This window comes from Helianthus annuus, chromosome 13, assembly GCF_002127325.2.
Source record: "Helianthus annuus cultivar XRQ/B chromosome 13, HanXRQr2.0-SUNRISE, whole genome shotgun sequence".
Lineage (NCBI taxonomy): Eukaryota > Viridiplantae > Streptophyta > Magnoliopsida > Asterales > Asteraceae > Helianthus > Helianthus annuus.
In genome coordinates this window covers 44,443,798-44,455,059 of record NC_035445.2, presented here as the reverse complement: position 1 = coordinate 44,455,059, position 11,262 = coordinate 44,443,798, and the positions used below count along the sequence as shown (strand labels likewise).

General features: G+C 41.7%; 1 non-coding gene across 1 annotated transcript; it reads right to left on the bottom strand.

Annotated features, from left to right (window-relative positions):
* Positions 1–10,849: 10,849 nt before the first annotated feature.
* LOC118486059 lies at positions 10,850–10,955 on the bottom strand. Its single transcript, XR_004877915.1, has one exon. It is a non-coding gene; the product is annotated as a small nucleolar RNA R71 (small nucleolar RNA).
* Between the last annotated feature and the right edge of the window lie 307 nt (positions 10,956–11,262).

Sequence of the window (11,262 nt, the reverse complement as noted above, 5' to 3'; positions counted from 1 at the left end):
AAAGGTATATTCTAAAACTTCCTTTGTGGTTTTAAAGTTCACCCCTTGATTTGCTTGCTTGATTTTGTTGAACGCAGGTAATCTTGGGGACTTAGGGAAGTTTGAAGTGAAAATTGTCCCTAAGAAACATGTGGAGAGGAAGCAAGTCAAGAAACCCGCGCAGGGTCGCGGTAAGGGAAAACCTGAGGGTTCTGTTGCCCCTCTTTTGGTGACGCAAGCAGCAGGTATCTCTCGTTCTTGTTACCGCAGATATACCGATTACGTGGTAGTATCTGACACCCTTGAGGGTTTGGGTGTTCCAGGTGGTGGTGCGGCTGCAGGTGGAACCTCGGTGGGTTCGCAGCCTGCTGTTGAAAAGAAGAGAAAGCCAGAGGAGAAATCTGCTGGTGCTGGTGAATTAAAGCGTCGGAAGATGTAGACCAAAAGGTCAACTGGTGCGACGCAAAAGAAACCTGCGGTTACTGCTGGTAAGTGATTTATAACTTTTGTAAGTGTTTGCATGCACAACTTGTTTTCTGATAGTTATTGCTTCCTTGTTTTGCAGAACCGCAACGAAGGGACTTCTCCTCTTTGTTTGAGATGCCTTCGTCTCCCCCGCATGACACAGCTGCGGATGTGGGGGCGACTAAAGATTTCACCGATCCTTCTGCCAAGGTGGTGCCTGATCCTTCAGTGCAGGCAGAGGAGACTGTGGGGAAAGCTGCGTCCCAGATTTTTGATACTGTTGATTCCTCCAACAACCTGATCTCTCCAAATGATGCTGATGATTTGGACTTGCGGGTTTCTGATGCTGGGAAGCAAAAATCTGGTGCTGAACCGCAGAAGTCTCCTGCTGCTGAGAAGGTTCCTGGTTCCGCTTCTGGTGGTGCGGGTTACGAAGGACCTCCAATTCAGCCTGGAGAGTCTGAACTGGAGTATTACTACCGCACCTGTACAGATGACCGGGCCATTGCCTATCATCGTCTCCCTTGGAGTGTTTTGCAGGGGGGTGATGTTTCAAATAATCCTTCTTTTTGCAAGAAGATTTTGGGCGGTGTAGGCACCCCTTTTGAAGTTAATCGAGCTCGCGCCTTGCCGCGTGAGCTCCGGGTCAATCAACTCTCTTCCATGCTTGTGGGGAGTTCCATAATGGCGAATGCCATTATGGAGGACTACCAAGCTTTGGGCCGCAAGGAGGAGGAAGCTGTGCGCCTCCGAGCCGAGGCGGAAGAGTTGGTGAGAGCTGCTCGTGTGGGTGCGGAGCAGCTTGAAAAAGATAAGGCTGCTTTTTAGAAGCATAAGCAGACCGAGGAGTGGGCTGCAACCGCTGAGCTTAAACAGGTTTGTACTTTTGCCAAGTTACTTTCTGATGAACGCAAGAGTTGGAACGAAAAACTTTCTGATGAGCGCAAGAGTTGGAAAGTATCTTGGGCCAAACAGAATGAAACCTTGTTTCGTGTGCGTCAGGAGTTGATCAATGTCAAGGCAGCGAATGCTGCTTTGAGCAAGGAAAAGGCTGCGGCCGAAGCGGTTGCTGTTAAGGCCCAGGAAGCAGAGGCCCGGTTAGCAAAGGCGCTTGAAGAGGCCAAAGAGGCGGGGGCTCGTGTTGCATAGGCTCTTGAAGAGGCCAAGGAGAGGGAGGGACGCGTTTCTAAGGCTCTTGAAGAAGCGAATGCTGATCGCGGCCACCTGAACCAGATTGTTGGGAGCCTTCAGGTATGAGTTGCCTTTTCTATTTGAACTTTCCTTCTGCCTTTCGAGTATGTTTAATAATTTTGTACAAACTGTGTTTCTTGCTTTCGAAAGGCTGAGGTGCAGACTCGCGAGGCCAAGCTTGCAGAGATTACTGCCCGCGTGACTGTAGCTGAAAAGCGGGCTAACGAGGCTGTCGAGGCTAGAGATGGCCTTAGCTCTTCGTTTAACCAGCTTGAGACTGACCGTGAGTGGATGCGGTGTCACGGTATTGCGCATGTAAGTATCTGGTGCCTTTGCATTTATTTGGATTAGCACGTGATAATCTTATTGCTCTTTTGTTGCAGATTGTTAAAGCTATCCTAGATGCGCCTGAGACTGTAACTGGTATAGACTTGATTAAGCAGCGTGCCCGGGATGCTGGTTTTAAAGCTGGTTATAACCGATGCATCGGCCACATAAACATCTTGTCTAAAGGCGGCTACACTGATGAACAGTCCGGGTTTCGTGATGTGGACACCGAAGCGCTTCTTGAGGCGGCTTGTGCATCATTTTTCGACACGTCTATCGCTGCGGTTGAGGAGCTTGACAAGTGCCTGGATGCGCTTGATTATGTAGACCGTTTACGGTTGTTATATGCTAATGCCGATGACTCGAAAGAGGAAGAAGTTGCTGGTGACGCCGAAGGTGGCGCGGGTACCAGCGGTACAAAGTAGGACTAGGTTGGCCTGCGTGTCCTTTTTTGTTTTCCTCATGTAAATGTTAGAACTTTATGTAAATCCTTTATACACCGCGCGGGTGTATGATTTTTTTGAATATAAAGTTTAACTGTTTTTGCTCAATTTGTACAAGTGTTTTTACTCCTTGTATGTTTGGACGTGTGTATGTAAAACTCTACCCGTTGTAAACGAGGTTGAGTATACTCTATACCTTTGTCGTATGAGTATTAGTCAATTCCATTGTTTGCCCTGTTAGGGTTTAGGAATTGTGTAAGTTTTGTAAAAACCCGTGTGTGTGTCCGGCCGGATAGACACTTAATGTTTTGCCTTTGCTGGCCTATTACAATGTTTGTGTGTGGTTATCACTTTGTGTGGGTATCGCGAATGAAGATTTTGCCAATCTGTTTTTGCGGATACCGCAAAGTGGAACACGCATTTGTAATAGTAGTAACAAACAATATTGCATTAAATCGCTCGTTTATTTATTTGAAAATGGCCTGCGTCCCGATAGGTTACATGGAAATGTAAAGAACATGGCTTACATGTAGCAGCGTCGAAGCTGTTGTGCATTCCATGTGCGTGCGATAGTTTTGCCTTCTAACGTTTATAGTTTATACGTGCCTTTGCCCAAGACCTCTTTGATGAGGTAGGGTCCTTCCCACTTGGGGGCAAGTTTTCCTGGGCGCTCAGCGTTAGATACTTCGTTATCACGAAAGATGTAGTCTCCCGGGTTAAAGGTACAAACCCGCACGTGTGAATTGTAGTATTTTTCAAGCTTGGTTTTGTACTTGGCCTTGTTGATGGCAGCGTTTTCGCGCCTTTCTTCTAGGAGGTCCAAGTCAAGCCTGCGTGCTTCATTGTTGGCTATTTTGTTGATAGCCAACATTCGAAGTGAAGGAAGACCTACTTCCGCGAGGATTACCGCTTCGGAGCCATAGACCAGGCTGAAGGGTGTCTCCCCGTTGCTCGTTTTTGGGCTTGTTCGGTGAGCCCATAAGATGCTTGGGAGTTCATCGACCCAGCCACGCCTGGCTGTTCCCAACCTTGCTTTGATGCCTTCGACTAGACTTTTATTGATACTTTCAACTTGGCCATTCCCTTGCGGGTGTGCCACGGAGGAGAATATGTGTTCAATATGTAGTTCTTCTAGCCATTTTTGAAATTCATCAGCAGCAAAGTTGGTGCCGTTATCGGTAACGATGCACATTGGTAGACCGAAACGGCAGATGATGTGTTCCCAAATGAATTTCCTCATTATCATAGCAGTGGTTGAGGCGAGTGGTTTTGCCTCTACCCATTTTGTGAAGTAATCGACAGCTGCTATGATAAATTTGACCGCACCTGGTGCGTCTGGGAAAGGTCCGACCACGTCAATTGCCCATTTTTGAAAGGGCCATGCGGTGGTGACCGGGATCAAGTTGTTCTTGGGGCGCAAAGTCTTGGGAGCATGTCGCTGACAACTAATACACTTGCGCAATTCTATGACGGCATCCAGGTGCATGCCGGGCCAGTAATACCCAACATTCATGATTTTAGCCACTACCATGCGTGGCCCTGCGTGTATGCCACACATTCCCTCGTGTATCTCCCTGATGAGGTATGTGGCATCTTGGGGGACGACGCAGAGTGGGCCCAGGTATGATTTACGATATAGGATGCCGTCTCCCATTTTGTAATGGCACGCTTTGTATTGTAACTTATGTGCCTCTGACTTGCTTTCGGGAGTCACACCTGATTGCAAGTATGCAATGATTGGTGTCATCTAGGATGTTGTACCGTACTGGATGACATTGACTTGGTGCAGAGGTACTGAGGGATTCTGCAGAATTTCAATGCGTATCTCCTTTGTCAAGTGCTGAAAGCTGGTGGATGCGAGTTTGGACAGTGCATCCGCGGATTTGTTTTCACTTCTGTTGATATGATGGATATTGAAGGAAGTGAACTTTGATTTTAGTTGCAAGGCTTGTTAGTGCATTAATGTCTATCACCTTCGTCAATTCGAGCCGTAGCGAGAAACCAAAGAAATCAAGCTTTTATTGTAATATTTAGATAGTTTTAGCAAGGCGGCATTTTGGTAATTAATGAGAAATCTCATTAATTCCAAGGCATATAAATAGGAGAGTTATGATATAAGTTGTAAGACTTTTTGCTCATTTTGGTGATTTAGGATATTCAAGTCTAGAGAGAGAAAGTACTCTCTGCGTGATTCTCGTTGCTTGTACACAACATCTTATTCAATAGAATCACGGTTCTAGTACGTTCTTGTGTGTTCGGTCACGTACGTTCACGGATTCCGCATGTCGAACGTTCGTTACGCAATCGTACGGTGTCAAAACCGATCCTACAAGTGGTATCAGAGCAGGAGCTCAATTGCACTGATCAAACACGTTGATTCGTACCAGATTTCAGCGATTTCAGATCTGAATTGCATCATTTATTCTTCTTCTACTCATTCTTTAACGTTTTTTACTGTTTTTCGTCAAATTGAACGGGATTATACGGTCCGAATCGGCTGATTTTTTGATATGTTGTGCGAAAACACCTGATCTATAACCCTACCAAGTTTCAGATCCAAATTCCTAGCCGTTTAGGAGATATCGAAGGTTTTAGGTCCGATTTCGTGTCAAAATCGCTGATTCCGCTCGAAAACACGTGATTTCGCTCGAAAATCCCTTGATTTCGCTCAAAGACGTTTGACTTCGCTCGAAAAACAATGATTTCGCTCTTGTGGTTGAGGTTTCGCTCTTAGTGTACCACTGATTTCGCTCTTGTGGTTTCGCTCATGTTGACATTTTGATTTCGCTCATTTGATCAATTTCTGATTTCGCTCATAAGACATCACATCTGATTCCGCTCGTATTCTATTGGTTGATTTCGCTTTAACTGTCATCGTTACGTTTAATCGGTCCAATAGGGTTTCATTAGAATAGTGATTGTCGGCCAACATTTAAAGATAACAATCATAGTTGTCGGTATAGCACAATTTGAGGCCCAATCATGATTTTGTCACAATTAGCGGCCCAATTATAAGTTGAAATCTGAATTGATTGTCGGCCATTCATGTTTTAACCGATGTGTTTTTGTTTGTTGACCAATAGGATTGTAAAGTGAACAATTGATGTCGGCCACCATTTAAAGTTGTTTGTGAATTGTTTGTTGGTCATTTAATTGCTTGTGTTTATCGTAAATTGTTGTGGCTTTTTCACGAGTTGTCAGTTAAGTGGATTGTTGTGAGCCCACTACAGACTTTTCGGCCCAATCACAATCTAGCCCGTAACAAGAGTTTTAGACCTAATCATATTTGAGCATATCTGTAATTTTGTCGGCCACGTTTATATAATTCACATGAAATTTTAGGATGCATTAATTGAATTGTCAAATTGCATGTGAAGGTCCAATGAGAGAATACTAGAATCTTGCATCATATTAAATTTGTCGGCCACATGAAAATGTTGTATGATACTGAGTTGTCGTTTTGGCGGATATTAACGGTCCAATCAACATCTAAAGTCCTCTAATCAGCCCATTTATTAACAAAAATAATTGGCCCAATCAAAGTGTCATGTGATAAATTGTCGGCTCAATTGTATTTTATGCGAAGAATTAAAGTTGCCGGTCATTAAATAATTTGAAAGGTCGAATAAGATTGAAGATTGAGTAATATTGTCGGTAATTTTTGTCTTGGTTGTGTAAAGAATTGCATGTGATATTGTTGTTCAAAACAAAGAGGTCAAAAGTCTTTTAAACATTGTAAATCTCGTGAACACATTAATTGAATTGACAACTTACTAATCATCGGCCCAAAATTGCATTTGATCTGATTAATTGTCAATCGGCCCATTGACATATTTCTAGGAATTGATAGCTCATCAGTTTTGAAGATCCGTTAGGCCCAAGTCATTCTAAGCCCATTCAAAGGACGTGTCACACTTGTCCATTTTCCGGATCATTCATATACAACGATTTCACCCGAACAACTTTGGATCGAATCAGCGAATCTTCGACAACGAGTCTTAGATTGATTTCACACACTCACTTTTACGCATTCAGTTCGTTTAAAAATGATCGTTTGTTTGATTGTTTGTTTGCAGGTGATCCGAGGTGATTAGTGAAGCATCGGATACTTGCCTGAGCGAATTCCTACTCGATCCACTGTTGCCTGATCTTTGCTACTCAATCGGATAGTCAGTTGATTGTGTGAATTTTTGTAGTGTTTGAAAATCTGTTGTTGTGTATTTTTCATTACCGAAGCATGGGTTCTGAGATTTATATTGCAATGAACAAATTTGATAATTTTACAGGTATCAAGGGAGAGTCTACAAAAGAATTGATTGACAGGTATTGTCTTCTAGTTGTGGAGATGGGGAGATTGAAGATAACCAAGACCAATGAGGAATTGAAAGACAAATTGGCAAACGCATTGCCATATGATGAGTGGAGTACTTACTTGATGATGTTGAAGAACAATTCAAACTATGAATTTCTCAACCTTAGTGGATTCATCGAAAAGATTCAAGCTCAAGAACTTGAATTTCAAAAGATTAGAAAATTGAAGTCTGATTCAAGAGAGAAGAGTAAAGCAGCAAATGATGAAGTTAAAGACAAATCTGAGGAAAATGTTCAAGTGGTAGAGAAGCAAGTTGAAGAAATTTCAGTTATCAAGATCGAGAAGAAAGCTGAAGCTGAAACGATGACCGAGAAGTGCTTAAACTGTGATAAATTTGAATCAGACAATGTCAAACTCTTGAAGGATGTGGAGAGTTTGATATTGGAAAACAAATTTTTAAAAGAAAAAGAAAAAGAAAAATATTTTCAAAATCAAATAAAGATTTTAGAAGATGAGAAAGATATTTTTGGTAAAAATAATCTTGAAAAACAAATTGCAATAAATTCTCATCTTGCTAAAATCATTCAGCTTGAAAAAGAAGCTGAAAGTGATCAGAATAAAATTGCTGAGTTAGAAAATAAGTTGAAAGGTTTTGTGACTTCTGCATCATATGTTTGTCCAGAACCGATCAATGCTGTTCCAATAAGTGACCATGTCACAAATTTTGACAAAGACAAAATTGAAGATTGTGATGACAAATCTGATGATGAAAAAGAAAAAGAAAAAGAAGAAAAAAGGAAAACATTTTTGAAATTAAATGAAATGTTTCAAAATACTGTTTTACATTCGACTGAAAAGGGAGAATGCTCTAAGTAAAAACCTTTGAAGAAGAAAGTGGAACAGAATCAAAAAGTTAAAAATGAAAAAGTTGTACAAAAAGAAAATAAAAGTTCATCAGATCAATCATCCAATCACATTAAAAAAAACACAAAAATTGAAAAATCGAAACTCAAAAATAGTTGGTGATGTGTGGTGCAGGTTTGACCACAGTGCTTCAAAGCCAAATCTAGCTTTTAGGAGGAGAAAGGATTATCACCAAGCCAAACAGTGTTATGATCTGAGTGTTTGGACTAAAAATGGTGATTGGTACGATAACAGAGTGTGCTACCGATGTGGTTATCAAGGTCACATTGCTGTTAACTGCCAAAGTTGGAGTGTTGAGTCAAGAAGTTGCTTTAACTGCAATATCTTAGGCCACATTACTAGAGATTGCCCAATGAGATCAAAGGGAAGATCGAGGGTTGAATCTCAGAAAATGGCAAAGAAACCAGTCAGTGTCAAGCCCGAAGTACAGAAAGTTCAAGAACCAAAAGTTGAAGAACAAAAGGTCCAAGAAAAGAAAGTAAAGCTTTCTCAAGGGCAGAAAGACAGACTGAGGAAGAAGAGGAAGAAAGCGAGAGAATATCTCGAAAGGATTTTGTCCTCGGATACAACAAGAAAAGCAGATAAAAGTTCTAATAAATCGTCTTGCTCACCAAAGAACGACAAATCAAGCAAAACGAATTCATCAGATACAAATTGACGGGTGGTCCATTGGACAACCCTTTTATGATGTTAAAAGACAAGTTTATCCCTCATTTAAGTGTGTAATTATCTCGAATTAGATAACTACTGTTGCTCATGTCTCAGGCGCGGTTTGGCGGCTTAAAGTGAAGAAAAATGCAGCTTTGGAAGGTTCGGAGTTGAACGGGTTGAATTTGAAGCAAAAGATGAAATGAAGAAGAAAAATCAGCTTTCCACCGTAATTTACGGTCCTACTGTAATTTACGGTGGACCTGATCTTCACCTTTTTCCTGCCGTAAATCAGAAGCATATTACCGTAACAATTTTATGTGTACCGTAATTTACGGTAGAGCCGTAAATTACGGTGGAACTGACGAAAAAACCGTAACTGCCATCATATATGTAGTTTGATGGTGTCTTTTCATCTATTCTCATCATTGGTCGGTTATTGGAGACACTAGGGGCGATTTTGAGTGCTTTGGCTTGGCTTGCAACAATTTCTAACATTCGGTTTGTGATTTTGATTTGTATGAACATTAAACTACTTGTTATGATGATTCACCAAGCTATGCGTGGCTAAAACTCTCGGTGATCATCTTAGGTGAAGGTTTCTTTTGAACTTTTGTGTGTTTATTTCTGAATTTCTAGAATGATAACTTGCGTTGCTTGAATGTCATGGTGTATGCATAATTGTTTGTAGCTTGTTAATTGATAGTTCAATTTATAATCTCAATCGTACGTTCTTGGTGCCGTTGGCAATCGAGATATCACGGGAAGGGTTAGGGTTGGTTATTGATTAATTGATCATCGGGAAACAACCTCGCGTTCATATAACCCAAGTACTTTGTTCCCTTTTATCACTTCGATTATGTATGCACGAGTTATGTCTATGTAACTCTTTCTAGTTGGAATTTCACACAATTGTTTAAAGAAACTGAATCCTAAGATGGTCATTGTTCTCTCCTAATCTGTTTTACAACCAATATTTGATTTGCAATTAGTTTTTAATTTAGTTTTCTAAAACACAATCCAATCATTAAACTTTATTTTCTGCAAATTAGGTTAATTGTAGTTAATTCGCAAGGCTAGAAAATCAACACACTTTCCACATACTCCCTGAGTTCGATACCCTTTTACCGCTATCTATAGTTGTTATTGGGATTAAATTTGCGTGTACCACGACAAGCACGTCAAATTTTGGCGCCGTTGCCGGGGAGTAGTGCGCAACGTGTGTTAGTTTGTTAGTTTTGCTTTGTTATTTTCGGGTTTACACTGGTGTGTTTAGTGTGCAGGTTCTACAGGTGCATGCATACTAGAGGCTCTCACAAAGTGTCACCATTGTCATTTGATCCGGAAATCGAAAGAACATTACGGCAAAACAGGGTTTTATTGCGAGAAAACAGAATTATTGGTTCACCCACTTCACCAATTACACCAAGAAACATCATGGCTGATTCACAAATTCCACCTACAACGGGTCAAATGACCTCATCATTTATACCTACTTCCACACAACCATCATCAAACACAACTATACCAAATTCCACTACAATTCCTACTCCACCTCATGACACTACACCAACCAACACCACACAACCCATTACTACCCAAGAAGAACCAACCATTACCTTTAACCCATCCACTACTATACCGCCATTGTTCCATTTCTTCCCGGGTATGGGTCCGTCATATTCAAGTCATACCATAGCACCAATTTCGACCATTGTCCATGCTACTTCAACATTTAGACCATCTAACCAAGCGGGTTTTCAATATTCAACCCTTCCATTTGGGCAATCGTCGGGAATTCAAGGAGATGGGTATGTTGAAGGATTTGAGGAATTTGAGGGTTATGATGAAGATGGGTATGCTTACGGGGGTTATGGTGATCAAGGAGAATTTGGATATGTGCAAAGTCAGTCTCAAGGGATGGCAAGTGTCGGTGGAATGCCACAACAACAACAACTCATACCACAACACATTCGGCCAAGACCACAAGGGCCACCAATACAAAATCCTATCCCATTGCAACAAATTCGGCCACAAAATGTACAACCGCAATTTCAAAGACCACCTCAACGCCCACCGATGCGACAACAACAGTTTCAACAACCAATTGCACCACAAGGGCAAGTACCTAGGCCAATGGGTCCTATTCCTCCAAGAGGTAGGTTTGGTGTACCAAGGAGACACCTTAGAGAAAATGTGAGGTGCATCGAAGCACATTTTAGGCCGGTAATCACTCAAAACCCTTCACCGGTAGTTATTCCTCATAATGATCAAGGGCGAACATTTGAAGTGAGGACCAATTCTTTGCAAAGTCTACCAAAATATAAGGGGTTAGCAACAGAGGAGCCTTACTTTCATTTGGAGGCTTATGACTCGATTTGTAACACTCTTGGGAGTCAAGGGTTCTCGGCTGACGATATAAAACTGGTATTGTTCCAATTTTCTTTGGAAGATAAGGCGAAGAAATGGTTCTACACGTTACCTTCGGCATCCATATATACATGGGGGGAGATGCAACAAACTTTCTTGGATGAGTTTTACACCGCCCAAAAGACCAACTATGCAAGAAAGGGGTTGAGAAGCTTCCAACAACAACATGGTGAGATGTTCCATGAAGCATTTGAACGATTCAATATGATGATAAAGAATTGCCCTCACCATGGAATTGAATTATGGGAGTTGATGAATGCCTTCCACGAGGGGTTGAGTGCCGAAGATGCTCGTGATCTAATGTCCATCACCGGTGGGACTTTTGGTACAAATTACGAGAACGATGATTGGGAGTTTTTGGAGAGCATGGAAACTACATCAAAGAGAAAAGCTCAAGCATCAAGGAGAGCCCGACCGGCCGTTGCCCGACCTCAAGTGCACGCCATAGATGATGGTAATGTTCAAACTACTAACCAAATTTATGATGTTTGTGCTTTGTGTAATGAAATAGGTCATGCGGCTGAAAATTGCCAAGGGATGGTG